Below are 18,330 nucleotides of genomic sequence, written 5' to 3'. Positions count from 1 at the left end.
TGGGACCAACCCTCTGGGGAGAGCGACCTTCCGAAGTCGCACCCCTAGTGACCGAAGGACTGCCAACTAGGCCCAGCGCCTAAAGACTGTGAAGGCTGCCCGCTTCTTAGTGACATCAGCTTATGATTCGGGGGTTTAAAGCCAGGCATGAATTCTGGAGCCCGGTCTTGTTCAAACCGTGAGAGGTCCTTGCTTTGGAAGGTTCTGTGGAGAATCCAGAGACAGGTGCGCAGAGCGCTTTTTTAATCTGTGGTTGCTAGTCTCACGTCCGATTCCTGTCGCTGTGCTTATTTTTGACGATGGTGACAAGGCCGGGCCACCTGCAGACAGTCTCCACAGTTGGACAGTGGAAGCCTAGAGCGGTCGTTAGCGGTCCCCCACTGTATCCTCTGCTTCCCTGCCTGGACTGCTCTCCTGCCAGTCAGCCTGCTGCCCCAGAGGCTTGGCCCGGGAGTCCTTGGAGAAGCCGGGGTGGTGATAATAGTAAAAAGCACAGTACTGTGTTTTCCATTTTGGGTGTCTCTCCAGTGGCAGGGACCCGTATTGCCAAGAGATAAGCGTGTGCTTGGTGAGTGTGGCGGGGGGTGGGTTGAGAATTACGTTTTCTTAAGGAGGACAGAAGGGGAACAAGGAGGCTGCTTTTGGAGAGGCAGAGTCTCGAGTTTAGAAATCTCCGTCACGAGCAGCCTCTGTCCTGCCGTGTGTGGTCGCTGCTGCATGACTGGCACTAGCCATCGAGGAGTGTGTCTGAGGACAAGGAACACCGTCTTCGTGCACCGCAGAGCAGCCGGGAGGCCTCCGTGTCAGATGGCCTGCCGAGGACGGTGTTGGTGTGGGTGCCGAGGCAGGAGCTGCAGCCTTCCAGGGAACCAGCCTCGCGTGAAGCGGTGCCTTGTCTTGAGTACTGTTTTTGAGGATGGCTCTGAGTCCAAGAACTGTGGTTGTAAGCGGTCATTTTTGCCACTTCTTACGCAGCATGAGGAGGCTGTGCAGAGAGCTGCTGCCCGCCGCAGCCTTTTCGTCACATCTGAACACACAGATCCTAACACTTTACATTCAGGGGTGGGGATTGTCTGACCCTCGGGCCAGATGAGGCCCTCGAATCAACTGGTGTGGCCCTGCCAAAGCAATTGAGAGCAGGAGTCAAATTCAATAATTTTAAACATATTTTATTTATTTGAAGTTCAGAGTTAGACACACACGTACATACATACACACACATACACAGAGAGAGGGAGAGATCTTCCATCTGCAGGTTCACTCTGCAAATAACCACAATAGCCAGGGTTGGACCAGGCCAAAGCCGGGAGCCAGGAGCTTCTTCCAGGTCTCCTAAATGGGTGCAGGGCCCCAAGCACTTGGGCCATCCTCCACTGCTTTCCTAGATCATTAGCAGGGAGCTGGATTGGACGTGGTGTAGCCAGGTCTCAAAGCAGTGGCTTTATGGGATGCTGGCACTGCACATGGCCGCTTTGCTCAGTATGCCACAACACAAGTCCCAGCTGGCTAATTTTTAAGTTGATAATTTTGTATGGTCTGCAGATGATGTTCTAAAATCCAAGTGGCCCTTGGCAGAAAAAAGGTTCGTCCTGAGTGCAGCAGAGCCACGTGTAAGAATGGCCAAGAACGTGTCATGCTTCAGAGTGAGGCTCACCGAAGCGTGGGGAGAATCAGCTTTAACGTCCTTTGGGGCGTTGTCCATCCAGAGTCGCTTCTTTGTTAGAAAGCAACTTGGATCTTGAAATGCAGAGTCCAGGGCCTAAGGGTTTCCCCTGCTCTCTCTGCTAAAAGCAGAAACTAGCAAAGCGGGTGGAATAATACCCTTTCTCATCCATTCTGAGTTCTAACAAAGCTGTTCAATAAGCCGTGTGCTCTCCTCCACTCTCTGTCCCCATGCTCATCCTGTGTGGTCAACATATGCCATTGCTTGCATCTCTGCCACCTCCCAACCCTCTCTTGGACTGAATTGAAGAACGGAGTTGCCTGTGAGCATCAGAAGCCATCACAGCACTGGCGGGAGAAATGTCTGCTAAAATGCCTGGCGTTGAAGGAGGAAGCAAAACAGAAACAGCAGAAACTGTAATACGGCGTTCAGCGATCAATATTCCCAACGACGGCTTGGGATGGTCCATAAGACAAAGCAGAAAACCCAGGAAACACGTCCCTGCTTCCTATCCAAAGGCCTGGACGGATGCAGGGCGTGAAAGACGGAGGAAAGATTCCCTTTTTAAGGTGGCTACAGATTTCGCCAGGATTTATGGCCCATGAAGGGGTAGGCCCCAGTTACATAGAAAACGCTCTTCAGTGGAGTACTTTGTTTTCCAAGGACATCAGAGAATTGAGCTACACCTAAGATCCCAAACTGCCTCGCGTATCCACGTACATCCACATCCTGCTTCTGTGAGCTCCTGAGTGAGAAATGGTTTGAAAACTGTAATTAAGTAGCTGAAATTGTGCTGTGAAACCACCGTAAGCATTGCCTCTGCAGTAGCGCTGAGTGCTAAAGTCTCATCCGAGGAGCTGTGACTAATCTAGTCTTTATTTGTGACACATTCCAGTTCAAAGGCGTATGTTCTTGTTCATGTACTTTCTCATTAGCACCAATATTGCTAATGGGGGTGACAAATGTATTATGGTTTTCCCTTCTATCATTCACGCCTTTTAGATGACTAGCTCCTCGAAGGAGGTAATAACTTTCCCTGTGATAACATTTGTGGAGCTGTGTTTGACTCAAAGAGACTGCGTCCATAGGGGCTGTTTGTTAATTGATGAGCCCCAATTGATCAGTTTGAACCACAGAAGAAATCGGGTGGCAGCTAATGTAAGAGATGGTACCACGTACTCATGTGTTCCTGGATGTCTTTGCCACATTTCTCTGTTTCCTGCTTTAGCACGAGCTTGGGAGGGTCTTGCCCAAACTCTTAGACACTTGTGTTCACCCGTTTTCTTTCTCTCCTGCAAATCTGCCCGTTTCCTTCTAGCACGCCTTCATGCTTAGAGAGTCGCTGGACAGTGTTCAGCATCTAGAACCATAACCCCGTCGTCTTTTTGGGCATGCTCACCTCGCTGAGAGCCATTACTTTAGGACATACTGTGTTCCTTTTTGAAAGGTCCAGCATGTGCCACCCAGTGCCCCCAGTCCCCAGCCTACACACACACCACTGTGCATTACCAGTGGGAACCGTGCCTGTGTCGGCCTCACAAGTCCATCTTTCTCCACACACTCCCCTTCCCCCCAGGGCTTAGAGGTTTGAGTGTCCTGCCTGGAGTGCCATCTCCCATGCTGCTCCTTGCTGCTGACTGGGAACTCCTGGAGGCTTCTGTGGGGGCAGTAGGGGAGCCCTGTCACCCTACACCAGGGCCTGGGGGCATGGCTTTCTTGGATTCCCGTTTCCTTAGGGGGAGTGGTTAGGTTTGCCTAGGACTGCTGAGTTTTTCTGGAGATGTAGCTCAGCTGTGTAGTGAATCAGCTAAGAACTGTGCAGGCTGGCTTGGGACTTCACATTCTTTATCTGAGAACATGTATTCATTTAAGATCACATTCCAGGTGAGTTTTGGAGTTGCCCGTTTGCCAGTTGTGTGTCTGTGTGTCTCTCGATGAGTTCAGGTGTGTGCTGTGATAATACGTGTATCCGGTCTACAGGATGACACAAGAGAGAGCTTTCACTTTGGAGCCAGCAGCGAGGGTGTGAATCCTGGTTCTTACTAGCTTTGTGTCCCTGATCAAGTCGTTCACCTTCCATGAGCCCTAGCATCTCTGTCTGTTAAACGCAGAATGATTCGTAGTTGTCATGTGGACTTCGCAGAATCATCTGGAACGTTACTGAGATGGCATGCATGAAAGTACCTTTAAGTTTTCAGAAAAGGATGTAAATGAAAGGTAGAAGCATTTACTACTTAATGACTGGAAAGGCAGAGGTCTCCAAAATATTATAAATTTTCTTAAGCTTTTGAAGACACTTGCTAGGATTTTTTAATGTTTATTTTCATGTACTTGAAAGAGTGAGAGAGAGATAGGGAGAACGGGACATCTTCCATCCTCTGGTTCACGACCCTAATGTTGGCAATTCAGTCCGGGATGACAGGGACCTGACTTGCCGTCATCTGCTGCCTCCCAGGATACACATTAGCAGGAAACTGGATCAAAAGCAGAAGTGCCAGAAACTGGCACTGATGTGGGATGCTGATTTCCCGAGTGGCTCCTTGACCCACTGAGCCACAGTGTCCACACTAGGTTTTTTCTTTTTAGTACTGCCGTTTTATAGAACCATGGATGCATTGTTTTAAAGTAATACAGATCTTTAATGCGTTAATTTTCTTAGTGGCTGCATGTTTGTTAGCAGAACACCTTGCAGTAATAAGGTCCTTTGAAAAAGGAATGTCCTTTGACTAATGACAGATCAGTGAGCTTCTTCATGCAGCACAGTGCAGAAATACCAGCCAGTATATTAAATCTTAATCAGTAACAATGTTTCACTAATTATAAGAGCTGGTTTATATATTGGGTAAATTGCTGTTTATAAATGTTGGATTATATGAACTAGCACAACTAATTGCCAGTTGCAAATAAGCAAAAGGGTTCCCGGAAGTGTCCGTAGCTTGAGGTGGGTTCTGCTTCCTCGAATGTCAGTGTGGAAAGGCAGGCGATGACATGATGAACACTCTGTAGTGCAGGCCAATTCCGTCTAAACGCATGTAGTAGTAGTATTACTTTACCAGAAGTCTGCGAGATGTGATTTATTTAATGCATTTCAGCCCCCATAATATTAAGATGTAATTGAGATGCGAAGTAAAAATAAAACAGAAATTGCATGCAGTCAGTGTGGTGCATGAATCCTAGGCTAAATTGCTTGTAATTTTAAAGGCACTTACAGGAAATTTATATAATGCATTCTTATGTTTGGAAAAGGATATAAGAACAATGGTCCTGTTATTTTAGTTTTGGAATCCTAGAAATAGGACTTTTTGAGTTGTTGTTAAACCCAAGATAGCCGTCTACATGAGCAAATCCAAGTCTAGCGTTTACACTTCTTGTGAGTTTCTCCTTTAAACCTCGCGTGCCTAGCGAAGTAGTTGAGCAGTATATAATTTCTATAAAGACCATAATCTAGTTTTTTTTATAAACCACACAACGGGGTTGAATGACAACAGCATCAGCGTTGCCAGCATGTTTAGAAGGGAATCAGTTAAATGGTAGTTGGAATTTTGATGATTATTGCTTTGAAAAGACTGAAAAATCACAGGTCCTGGCTTTATGGTTTAATTACTCGCTTAACAATTGCTAGTGATGCACTAAAATCACAAGGCTTCCAGACAAATAACATCAGTAACTCTCTCATGCCTGAGCAACTCCAATTTTCTTGACAATGGCCACCACACTGTGTTTAACTTAATATAAACTGTGCGTCTCACAGCAAGCAATGGGAGCTTCAAGCGTGCCGTTGATGAGACGCCACAAACTGAGCGCTTTACCACTAGTGACACTTGTGTCAAGAATAACTTCAGCATGTTTCATCAAGACCAGTTGGAGAAGCAGATACAATAATTAGCCACATCCCTTTTCGATACTGGATTTAATAATAATGAGTGCTGTCCAACTTTCCAGGGCCTCTAATTAATAATTGGTTCTTTTCTTTAAGAACACGGCAGGCGGTTCCTCTCGGTTTGAATAAGGTCGGGAACTCAGGCAAGATTACGGTCCTACCCACTCCTAGGGGCCAGGTTGAAAAGGCAGTTTAAAGGAAGAGCAAGCTGTAGGAGGAAATTCAGGTGTGCTGGTGTGAAAATCTAATTTGTGCCTTTTTATTGACCTGTGCTCTTGCCTCGCCATGGTGTTTCCTCCGCTCTCTCTCTCCCATCTCACCCTTTTTGCAACGGCCAGCTTTTTCTTTCAGATGGGTTCTTCCAGAATCAGATGAGCTTCTCAGGTGTCACTCAGGGAGCAGCCACACTCTTTTGTTCGCACAAGAATTCCGGCATCCTCTGCTACAATGTGATGCTGGGCAGTGCACACAGCTCCCAGGCAGCCACATGGCCCCGGGGTAAAGAATTTGCACTCAGCAGGCTGCCGTGCCACAAGGCTAGCGTGTGCAGCAGGTGAAGCAGGTTAAATGCGTTTTTGATTTTATGATGTTTTCCAATTTAGGATGGGCTTATCGGGACACAACCCCCATCACAAGGCAAGGCAGTGTCTGTAATGGGAAGTAAGCCCATCAGATGTGCATTCCTGGGTGGATAATGCGGCCTCGTATGTATGGAATGCTCACTTATGCAGGCACTGTAAGAACCCCACAAATGTTTTTAAAAACTGTGACAGCACGAGGTGATAATATTCTTGTCCCTGTGATAGGAATAACTGGGGCTTAGAGGAGGTAAGTAATTGATCCCAAGTCCCCAGTCATTGAGTGCGGACTTAGGCCCTGGGCTGCCATTGCCATACACCTCTCTGGTATAAATGTGTACTCCTACAGCTAGGAGCGCTGCTTCTTCAAGTATAGGCACTCGATGAAGCATACTCCTTCTTGGTGTAGATAAATATTTATAAAAATTTTAAAAAAATATATTGTGGCCTGCAGTAATACACTTTACATCATGACCTAGTGAGCACACATATATTAACTCACACATAAGAAACAAAACTATATGTGATCCATTCTATTATTTTATGCCCCTTTTCCTGGTTTCGGTTTTATTTTACTCCATTTTCGTTTTAAAACTGCTGGTTGGGACCCAGTGGAATGATTGCGCAGTCCCTAATAGGTAGCAACCTGCCGTCCGGGAAATCCCCGGGAGTCAGTGCCGGTCTTGTGGGGTTCGGGCTGGTCAGTGAAATCCGTGTCCCGCTGGCTGTGCTCCTGCTCCTAAGCTGCCTCGGGTACCTGCACTTCTAATTTTGTTAGTTTTCTAATTTTGTGAGCCCTTGACTAGTTTTGCCAGGAGGCATGTGTGAGTGATTGGATTTTGAGGATGGATTAGTACTTCTCCCGCGGCTGTGACAGTTCCTCCTTTGCCATTTCATCACGGTCCTTTGGGGGTCCGGTGGAGTTTAGATTACACAGCCACACTCAGAACCCGGCCGGCAGAGGCCGCTCCCCTTTCTCTCTGAAGTTCCTGGCAGCTTCCTGGTGGCCGCTGAGGGAGCTGAAGCAGGCAAGTGCTCTTTTCTCTGGTTACACCTTTTCTCTCTTTCCCTGTGTTGTGCTGACCGCGGTACACCTAATGTATCGTGAACAGAAGTTGAGAAGATGCAGAGCGGTGTTGTTGTTATCATCTTGTAGGTCACACACCTGCCCACCAGAAAGCCACACTGAGCTCACAGCTCTTCTCGCCTTTGCCTGGAGTGTACAGGTAGCAGGACTGGCCCAGCACAGCACACGAGGTCCGTGTCGTCATCCTGCTCAGTTCCTCCTTGAGTGAGCAGACATTTGTTGAGTGTCTGCTCTGTGCTGGGCGCTGTTCCAGGTCTGGCGTTACAGTGGTTGCTGGGTCACTGCTGTTGGGGAGTGTGTATCCAGTGGGGAAGACAGACGGAGAATAAATACAGTTGGTTCAGAATGCACTAAGGATATGAGAAACAGTGACGTACCATCATGTGACCAGGCTGGTGGACTGCAGGCCTGCCCTGTGGCTTGTTCATTTCTCTTCCAAAGAGATCTGGATGTGGAAGCCCAGGACCGAGACAGGATTTTCGTCTGTGAAAGGCCAATAGCTCCCGGGGAATGATGCTCCCAAGACTAGGACCAAATGTGGTTCCTGGAGCAGTGGCATGGGCATTGCCTGGAAAGTTCTTGAAAGTCTGGACTCTCCAGCCCTGCCTGCACCTGCTGAGGCAGAGTTTGCATTGGAACAAGATCTCAGGTGAATCTCACGTGAATTAAAATTTGAGAAGCACTGTTGTAGAGTAGAGGTTGTCAGTTTGGCTGCAGGAAAACGAGAGTTGAGGGCAGTAAGTCACTCCCAGCAAAATGGCATTTAGCTAAACCTTTCCTCTGCCAGGGTGGACAGCAGGTGCCCCAGCTGTACGCACTTCTGCTGTAAGCCCATGCAAAGGCCAACTGCCTGCTCCATTGGCAGCTGCCCCTCCCACAGCCAAGATGAGTCCTCCAGCTTTATTCAGAGACTTCAGGGGATGGTGTTTGCCCTGGGGTTACTGTGCTCATGTCCCACATGGGAATACCAGGGTTCAGTTCCCAGCTCTGGCTTCTGACTCTAGGTTCTCGCTAATGCAGGAGGTAGCATCTGAGGCTCAACCAGTTAGGTCCTGCCGCCTATATGGGAGACCTTGATTGAGTTACCACCTTTATCCTCACCCAGCCTCAGCCTTCGTGGGCAATGGGAAGTGAACCAGCTCATGGGAGCACTCTCCCTCTCAGTCTCTGAGAAGCATTTTAAAAAAAAAAAAAAAAGGAAAGAAATTTCACACGTGTGCTCCAGTCCTGTATGTCTGTGCCCTGCACCAGCACAGAACTGTTGACACCTGAGAGCTTTCTCATTACTGCACCTGTTCTTCCAGGGCGTCTGCTCACCTTTCCCTTGCCCAAGTGAGTACTCTTTATCACGTGCCATCACTGGCTCAGGTGTGGGCTATGTGGGCACACCAGCAACTTTAGAGAGAAGGAGCCAAGTAGACCCAGGTGTGGGCCAAGTTGGACCAGGGATCTTTAAAAGAAAGCTTGATTCTCAGACATCAAACAGTGAAGTCAGTAGCTCTGCAGGTTGGAACCTTGGCTACAGGGACTTTCAGAGTTGCCTCCAGGTGAAGCACTGCCAAATACGGCCAAGATCGGGAACCCTTGCTCCAGCGGGAGATCCTCCTCTATGTTGCTAGGGCCAAAGGACATTACAGATGATTATGATACAGTTGTGCATATCGAACATTGAAAGGCACACTTCTCACGCCAGTGTGTACACCTACAGCGTGGAAAACGTGTCTTTCCTGTAAAGCTTTGGCAGAACAGGCTCACCTTCAGATTCTGTGGAAAATAGGCTGGAAAGGGCCGGCGCCGTGGCTCACTTGGTTAATCCTCTGCCTGCGGTGCCAGCATGCCATATGGGCGCTGGGTTCTAGTCCCGGTTGCCCCTCTTCCAGTCCAGCTCTTGCTGTGGCCTGGGAAGGCAGTGGAGGATGGCCCAAGTGCTTGGGCCCTGCACCCACATGGGAGACCAGGAGAAGCACCTGGCTCCTGGCTTCAGATTGGCGTAGCTCTGGCTGTAGCAGCCATTTGGGGGGGTGAACCAACAGAAGGAAGACCTCTCTCTCTCTCTCTCTCTCATTCTGTCAAATAAAAAATGAAAAAAAAAAGAAAATAGACTGGAATAAGGTGACTCATCTGGTAAATGAATAATAGCTCTTTGCACTTGAAAAATAAAGTTTCCCCATCCCCACCAAGATTTGTTGATTGTTCCACTGAAAGGCAGAATAACAGAGGGAGAGATAGAGACAAAGATCTTCCACCCGCTGGTTCCCTTCCCACATGGTTGCAACAGCCAGCTCTGGGCCAGGCTGTAGCCAGGGACTCCATCCTGGGCCATCTTCTGCAGCTTTCCCATGCATGTTAGCAGGGCACTGGACTGGAAGTGGAGCAACTAGAACTTGAACAGGTACTCCAGTTTGCACTGCCGGCCTCTGAAGTAGTAGCTTACCCCACTGTGCCACAATGCTGGCCTCAGTAGTTCCTTTTACAATTTAGGACTTTTTTTTTTTTTTCCATTTCAGCCCAGAATCAGCTTAACAGATTTATGAAACTGATCAAGACCTAGGTTTTACATCTGAATCTGAAAGTGACTCGTGTGGTCCCCAGCTCCCATATCTGGAGCTCTGTGTCTTTTCAGACGTCCAGGCCGAAACCATCAACCAGGAACCCCTCCAAGCCAGAAGATCCAAACAGCATTAAGAAAAAGTATTGAAAGGCAGGAATAGTAGTTGTATCTGAAGGTACTTGAGGGCAGACTTTTTGAGGTCATTGGGCTTTTTCGGGGGGTTTGATTTGCCAGGTCTGTGAGTCATGGATTTGGAAGCAGAGCTCAGGTGGGAAAATTGGAAGGAGGCCCCCCAGATGTTGTAGGCCGTGGGAGCGAGCACGTTGCAGCAGGAGAGATGTGCCTGCTAATAATGAGCCTGATTTGAAAGACCGGCCCTCCTGCGCTTTGCTACGTGGCTGCCTGTACCATGAAGGCCCCGGATGAGCCGGCTTACCTCCTGCTTCCTGACTCAAAGGGGGCCATTGGCGGGGGCAGTGGCGGCAGCTTCAGCCCTCCCATGTGCCGGCACGGGACCCCCAACTTGTGTGGGCCATCCAGGCTGGAGGCCCAGGCGATCGCCCTGCTCGGGCTTTGTCTTAGCGTCTGCATGCCTTTGACCGGTGCACAGTAAAATGCGCCCTTTGATTCCGGACCGTCTTGCTTCTCGCCTGCGTCCTGCTGCCGTCTTCCTTTTTCATGTCGCATTACACGAGGTGCTGCCCACCCCCTCTCCGCTGACCCCGAGTTCCAGTGTTCCTCGGTCCCTCTCACCCGGGATGTGCTCTAATTGGCAAAGCTGTAACCTGGCAGCAGCAGTTCCCTATTTCAGTCCCCTAATTGGTGTCAGGGGCGGCTGGTGGAGCCCGGCCATGTTGGATTGATTGATAGATCGGCCGCTGTGACTGCTGGGGTTCCCGTCTCACCAACAGGTTTGTTGCTTTTGAAACTAAAATTAAAATGTTAAATATGCCCCACGAGATTCAATCAGCCGTTCATCATTAAGGAACTCTTTCAGTGTTAGCTAAGGTCCCTTTGGGTTTGCGACTCAAAATTTTGTTCTATTTCTAACTCACAGCTGGCTGTTTGCTCGCTTTCATAATGCAGGGTAAAGCTGCATTGTATTTCCCGTCGCCTGCCGCTCAGTGGGTTTCTTTTCAGAAGTGGTGGAGACGTCGTCCCGGTTCATACGTGCATGTGTATGTGTGTGTGTGTGGGGGGATGGTGTGGCAGATCTTCTTACAGAGCTCTGTACTCTTTTGTTGGTCCAGCAGATAGTTATGTTAATGGTGAATCCTAACAAAACAAGGACCCAAGCTGTACTGCAGTTTCCAACTGAGTATTTTAGGCATCTGAGTGTAAGAGGATGACTGGTTTACCCAACATAAGGCCCGAAATCACAGAAGCCTTCATTTGAAAACCTGCTTTTACTCCTCTGATGAACCTTTATATTTCAATATCATTAAAGCAATGCAGTGACCTTAAAGAGATCAGATATTCCAGTGAGCAGGGCTCTTGGAGGTTCTTGTCTCTTCTGGTTTCTGTAGCCAAGCTCTTAATCATTTTTTTAAAAAAGATTTATTTATTTGAAAGGCAGAGTTACACAGAGAGAGGAGGGGGAGGGGTCTTCCATCCAATGGTTCACTCCCCAATTGGCTGCAGTGGCCAGAGCTGCGCTGATCCAAAGCCAGGAGCCAGGAGCTGTGTGGTGAACCAGTGCCCGTGAGGTTACAGAGTGATCCAGATGCTCCCAGGATCATAAATTGTGGTACAGCCAATTGACATGTACATGAGTAGGCACGAGATGTCCCGAGGGCTGAATGAGTGATGGGCTCAGGAAATGGGGTTGGGTCATGGGGTGAATGAGGAGAGAACAGGGTGCAATTTCTTAGAACGGTAAGTGTGTGAGGTGGAATTTAAAAAAGGGAGTAGAGACGTGGAATGTGTTTGGCATCCAAAATGAGAAAACAGCTGGAAGTAAAAGGTACAGTGATGGGAGAGTGTGGGCTCCACTTTAGTGTGCAGAGTAACATAAGGTGGCCAGAAGGTCAGGTGCTGGGGGCAGGGAGGGCTGAAGACACTTGGTAAGCTGTAGGGTAGAGAATAGGCCAATTGCCACCCTGGTGGGAGCGTAGAGGATACGTAAAAGCGGAGGAGAGCACTAAAGGATGAAGTCTGTTGGAAACGGGGTGTAGCCTTCTGACCAAGAAGCACCCCGAAATGGAAGGCTGCTCACCGGGGTTCACACAGGCGGCTTCTCTGTGACAGCTGGTGCTGAGGTTAGGAAATTAGAAGTGGGAAGTCAGAATGGAGGCATGAGCTAGGCCACACCGCAGCAATTACTCCAGCGTTGAAGCCTGCTGAAAACCGCGGCTCGCCTTCAAGTTTCTACCACTTGAGTTTATTGCTGAACCAGGAAACAGGCCATCCCAGGATTTACGTAATGAGCTGAGGACCCAAGAACCCAGATGAGGCTTCCTGGTGCCTTCCTGGTTCCTGACGGCGTGACCGTGAAGTTGTGCGGTCACGGCAACCATTGTGCCACGTTGGTGGCTGGCAGAGGCCCTCTGGGCTGGGGCTTGGGCTCGCTCTGGAGCCTGGCCACTGCCCACAGAGGAGGAGGTGGACGTTGCCTTTGTGGGTGCTTTTTACACCTGCATGGGTCAATGTATCTTTTATATAAATAAATATATTAGACATTCATCCAGTTTATGGATATTCTTGATTTTATGGGTAGGTCAAGCCATTTCTTGGGAAAGATACATTCTTTAAAAAGAGTCTAGAATGAATTGAGACGTTTCCCAGATTTGCTGTCTATCAGGTTAGTCTTCTCCTTGATGGAATGTACTTAGGAGTCCTAGGAGCTTGTAGGAATGGACAGCCAGTTCCAAGAATAGTCTTAAATTAAAGATTGACAATTTTAAACAGTTTAATAGATATGTAAGTGATGGAGCAATTTTAAGTGTCTTTAATTCTTTGAAAAACAGCGCTTGCTTTAGAAATTCAAGCTGTTTTTAACCAACTTAGCAGCAGCTGCTAGACATGATTATAAAAGGCATGGGCAAGATTCAGTGTTGGGGAACGTGGGGTGCCTGAGGTTTCTTACGTATTCCACCAAGGCACCCGCTCGTCCCGCATTTACAGACATGAAAGGATTGTTTCCTGTCCACTTCTCCGTATTAGGGGCAGACCTGGTTGATGGCCGTCGACAAGTTAGAAACAACCATATCGATTCTAGAGAACGTGATGTCTGTGGTCACAGTGAAGGGACTTCCCTGGTTGGCTGCGCTGTGGTCAACGAAGGCAGCTCAGGGAAGGACCAGAAGCATCTGCGGTTTGTGGAAAATTTCGGGTTTTCCGTGATGCCACTTTGTATGCTGCATCCTGAGAGGAGGGCCAGTGTGGGTTCCCCAGGCTTGGTTGGGGTGCCCTCTTTCCCGATGGTGGCTCTGCGCAGGTAGGCGCCGGTTTCTGGGCATTCTGTGGGAAGACACATTTTCATGGTCTCGCTCCCTGATGTTCTCTCAGACTTGGATTCTGAGCATTCCCCTGTACTGTGCACATAGAGCTGCTCATGAAACAGGATGGATGCTGTTGTTTTCTTAAACATACCCACATATCAGAGGTTCCGCTTAAAGGATGCGTTTGCATCCATGATCTCATTTGCTTCTGGCAAATTCCTTTGAAATAGGCATTCTCCCTTTGCACTCTCCATGTGTAGTCCCACCCATTGCTTGCACCACCAGCTTTAATCCAGCAACCCTAGAATGTGTATTTCCAACGTGTGACCCCAAGTCAGTCTTCTCTGCCCACCGGCCAGCTTCTTCACAAGCTGGTTGGGTGTGCCCTCTGCAGTGGAAGCCTGCCTGCCCTCCTTGCTCCCCCAGCCACTTGTCAAACTCTGCTTGTTCAGTCCAGTTCCTTATCACCACATAATCCAAAACTGCTGTCAAGGCCTGGACCTTATTGTGGTGTTTGTAACACTAGCCTGTTTTCTTTCTAAAGATGTATTTATTTGTTTGAAAAACTTATACAGAAGAAGGAGAGACAGAGGGCAAGATCTTCTATCTGCTAGTTCAGTTCCAAGATAGCTGTAAGTGGTGCTGGCTGAGCCAATTCGAAGCCAGGAGCTAGGAGCTTCATGTGGGTCTCCCACATGGTGGCAGGAACCCAAACACTCAGGCCACCTTCTGTTTTCCCCAGGCCATTAGCTGGATTGGGAGTGGGGGAACAGGGACATGAACCAGCGCCCATAGGGGATGCTGGCGTCACAGGTAGCCCCTTTATCCACTGTGCCACAATGCTGATCCCAACACTGGCCTGTTCTACTTCAAGTCTGTCCTAAGTTGTTCACCTGCCTCTGTGCCCCCCCTGCTTCTGGAGCTCAGAGGCCACTCTGACACGTCACTCCCGCTGAGGAGTCCTAGCATGGCTCACCCTGGCCTTTAGTGAAGCTGCAGTGTCAGAGGGCAGAGGGCCCGTCTTCATGCTTTGCTGCCTCACCTCTGGCCGTTTTCCTAAGTGCAGCTCAGACTCCTCTGCCCTGACCCCTGGTGGATGGCTGGACGTGTAGTGCTTTGATGCCTTGGCCTGTGAACGCCCTTCTGCATCTTGCCCTGGCTTCTTTCCAAGCCCCTGTTGCTGGGAGCGTGTTTGCTAGCATTCTCCATCCTCTCTGGCTGTTGTTCCTCTCTGTCCCCTTCCCTGATGAGCTCTTGTAGGGCAAGTCGGATGTGGTATTGCTCTCTAGCACGTGTCCCATGTCCGGGACACACACGTGTGCAGGGAGTGTGTGCTCAGCATCACACAGACTGAGTCTGCACCACTGGCCAATCACTGAATGCCTTCATCAGAGTCTCAGGGCTAGAATCAGCTGAAATCAACTCCAGGTTCAGTTTTCTATTATAGAACTTGGATTCTGATTTTGTATAACACCGATTTTTTTACCTCCTAAAGAAGATACAGCTATTAAACCTTTGATCTTGGTTAAGTCATCCTCCTTAATTGAAAAAGAAGAGTGTTGATGTTAAAACAGCTCTTTAGTATGGCCAAGTAAAGATATCAATGGCAGTTCTTTCTAAAATTTATATAGAAGACACACAAACTAAATGAAAATTTCACATCGCTGTCCTGAGGTTCTACTCTTGTGAGTGAGAGAGGGGGACTGTGCCCTCTGTGAATAAGGCATTTAATGAAGCTCAACGTCAGCACTGAAACTAGACCAACATTTGGTTCCTAATGTTTATGTCTTGTGACATAGTAAATGGTGACTGGAAAGCAGTGGCAAGGTTCAGGCATTTCGAAGTGAATTCCTGAGTCCCAGCATACAGGGTTCACCCATGTGGTGTGTGCCTGCAGCTTTGCGGTTCGTTTACCGTCAGCCTTACTGGCATGAGACGCAGTCTCCTGCTTTGCAGAAAGTAAGCATCTCCCCTTCCAGGTGGGGCCGGAAGTCATTTCTGCCACATCCTTTTCCTTTCCTCCCTTCCTCCTACCCCGATGCCTTCTTTGCTGTCATCATCTCCTAAGGATTGTTTTGTGTTTTTGAGAATTTATTTTTCTCCTTGGATCTCCCTCGCCCTTTCCCTCCGAACAGAGAGAATTCAAAGAAAGAATAGCCCCTCTTTCATCCATTATAAATGATTTTTCATTTGAGCATGTCATTTTGCTTTTTTGTTCCCGTGGAGATCAAAGGGATGCAGGTTCACCCCAGTGTTCAGCAGTTCTTTCAGTCCTGGACCTTAAAGAAATGGGATCTGGTTGAATTTGTTGCAGCTTTAGATCTCTCTGCAGGCATGTGGCACTCAGATGGCTGGGCATTACTGCACACCGAGGGCTTCGTGTGTCTTCAGAGAGTGAAGGAGCTGGAAATTTGGTATTTCATGCGCTTTAGGAGACATTTCCCCAAGATGCGTATCTCAAAGGAATGGATTTGTGTTGAAACATTGCTTGTCTCTGTTTAAACCAAGTCGAGAGTTGTTTCAAGACCCTCATTTTAAAGTAACTGCTCTACAATTTGAACTTCTGTGTCATAAGAATTTTGATTGAATATTCCAGAGTTGCATAGCCTTTTTTTAAAAGCACTTTAAAAAAGTATTTTAATTTTATTCTAACCAAAGCCACTAAGACCCTTTGAAATGCTTCCTAAAAGTTGTTTGTAGTCTCAATTTGAAGTATTCATAGAGAAGTGAGCAGAGGTCAATCATTACCTATATATTTTTTTAAAAGATTTTTTTTTATTTATTTGAAAGTCAGAGTTACACAGAGAGAGGAGAGGCAGAGACAGAGGTCTTCCATCCGTTGGTTCACTCCGCAGATGGCCGCAACGGCCGGAGCTACGCTAATCCAAGGCCGGGAGCCAGGAGCTTCTTCTGGGCCTCCCACATGGGTGCAGGGGCCCAAGGACTTGGGCCATCTTCTACTGCTTTCCCAGGCCATAGCAGAGAGCTGGATCAGAAGTGAAGCAGCTGGGACTAGAACCAGTGCCCATATGGGATGCGGGCGCCTCAGGCCAGGGCTTTAACCCACTGCGCCACAATATTTAATATTTAATATTACCTATATTTAAAACCAGAAATGATGACTTGGACTTGTAACCATGAGACATTGACAGATTGATAAATTAAAAACCAGTGAGTTGTGTTGGAAACCCTGCTTTCTGTGATTCGTGCGTTTATGTCATGATACCGCTGTGAGAACAGTGTCATGTCCAGCAAAGCTACGGCTAGCAATGGGCTCATGCTCTGATCCTTCTTAGTCTTCAGAATTTCCGTAGGAGACATCATGTGTTTTTCATTCCCTCGGTCTCCTCGTTATCAACGAAGCTCACCCTGATGACAATGACTTATGTTAGGACTAGCATAATCTAATTCTCCTCTAGATGCCTGTGTTTCTTGTACTGCGGTTCCTTCCTTCTTCAGTTCTGGTCAGAGTGCCAGTCTCCTTCCAGTTGCATTGAACTTCTACATGATTGGTAATACAAGTATTATTCTTCGGATTTTGCTGAATTACATGGTTTATCATTGTTGTCTACAAACGATTGCAGTATTCTTCAGAAATCTAATACCCCATTCATTTATTGCTTCAAACTGTTAAATGGTTCATCTGTGTGTTAATGTTTGAGCTTTGTCTTGTCTGTTGTTTCTCTAAATTAGGTTGAATTTCTGTGTATCTGTTTCTTTTTTATCTTAGGGTAGCAAAAGTGTTTAAACTTTTCAGGAACTAAGGGGCCAAAAAAGCTTTTGGTTGTCAGTTGTCTGTTTGATAGTCTGTTTCCCATGGGGGAAGCATATTTGTAAAAGGTGTGTTTGTTTGGATTTAGAACTTGGTTTCTGATTTGTTGTCCTATTTTACATGTGATTTCATGGATGAGGATCTCAAGGTGCGCTAAAATATTGATGTAAAGTCACTATTATAGATTCTGATACCTTTGATACTAAGAATCTTTTTTAAAAAAATCTCTCATTCAAAGTCGATACTGTATTCCAGCTGGTTGCATGTCCTAGAAATCTGATCATTGTATAAGTGGAATAATTTTTTTTATTTTTTCTCTGAATATTTTGCATATTTACTTCTATCTATATCTAATCTTATCTATCCTATCCATATGGAAAAAGTAGGTTTGAAGTGTCCAATCACACATAAATCTATCTATAAATGGATAGCCATACTCAATCCAACTATGTTGAAACATACAGACATTTAAAACCAACTAAAATACCAACCCAACTTTTGAAAAGGAAATGCTAATGTACATGTTGTCGTTCAAAACTAAATAAAACAGCAAATTGTCAAAGAATTTTTTTATTAAAAATTCTTTCAAAGGTTTATTTTATTTATCTGAAAGGCAGAGTAACAGAGAGGCAAAGACAGAGAAAGAGATCTTCCATCTACCAGTTTCACTCCCCAAATGGCCACAATGAGTTGGGCTGAGCCACTCCAAAGCCATGGGCCTCGACCTCCATCCAGGTCTTCCACAAGGATGGCAGGGGCCCAAGTACATGAACCATCTTGTGCTGCTTTCCTGGGTGCATTAGCAGCGAGCTGGATGGGAAGCACAGTGTGTGGACTCTGATGGGCACTCTGATATGGGACTCCAGTGTTGCAGGTGGCCATTTAACCCCCTAGGCCACAACGCTGGCCCCTAAAGAAGATTTTATGGGTGCTTCGGAAGTTTAACCAAGTGTTCATCATGTTGTTATGCCAGTATCTGCTGTGATGTGTGTTCCTTTTTGAGGAAGACATCATGATTATCTCGAATTCCTATTCTGAATGACTCTTTGGTTTTGGTTCTCCTTCTTGTCCATTTTCTGATTCATCATGTGTGGAAATGAATAGGTTTCCGTAGAGTTTTAGATGTAGCTTCTCACGCTGGTACACTCAGGAATGGGGTAGATCTGTTGCAGCACCATGATTTGGCATGATGTTTCCTCATTTATGACTGAAGTTGTTGCTTTGCTAATAGTTGTCCTGTCCTGGAAATACAAGGTAGCGGTTCATACGTAAACCCAAGGAAAGCTGGGAGTCTTGACTGCTGAACCCTGAGAGGGAATGAAAAATCCCTAAAAATTAGCCAAAATTATAAACTTGGAG

At 47.2% G+C, this 18,330-nt stretch overlaps 1 protein-coding gene and 1 long non-coding RNA gene across 11 annotated transcripts in view; one reads left to right on the top strand and one right to left on the bottom strand.

The window, feature by feature from the left end:
• CHCHD3 (coiled-coil-helix-coiled-coil-helix domain containing 3) overlaps window positions 1-18,330 on the top strand; it is a 280,912-nt gene that overhangs the window by 139,032 nt on the left and 123,550 nt on the right. The window lies entirely within an intron of this gene.
• Window positions 7,131-10,669, bottom strand: LOC149127595 (uncharacterized). 2 transcript variants are annotated; one of them, XR_016231070.1, is made up of 2 exons: window positions 10,196-10,669; window positions 7,131-7,919 (listed from the first exon to the last, which is right to left on the bottom strand). It is a non-coding gene; the product is annotated as an uncharacterized LOC149127595 (long non-coding RNA). The 2 variants fall into 2 exon arrangements; XR_016231069.1 differs by lacking the exon at window positions 10,196-10,669 and adding an exon at window positions 8,964-9,600.

This window comes from Oryctolagus cuniculus, chromosome 3, assembly GCF_051225735.1.
Source record: "Oryctolagus cuniculus isolate XC-2025 breed Fujian yellow rabbit chromosome 3, ASM5122573v1, whole genome shotgun sequence".
Taxonomy (NCBI): Eukaryota; Metazoa; Chordata; class Mammalia; order Lagomorpha; family Leporidae; genus Oryctolagus; species Oryctolagus cuniculus.
The sequence above is the reverse complement of the archived record's forward strand: the minus strand, read 5'-3'. Positions and strand labels throughout refer to the sequence as shown.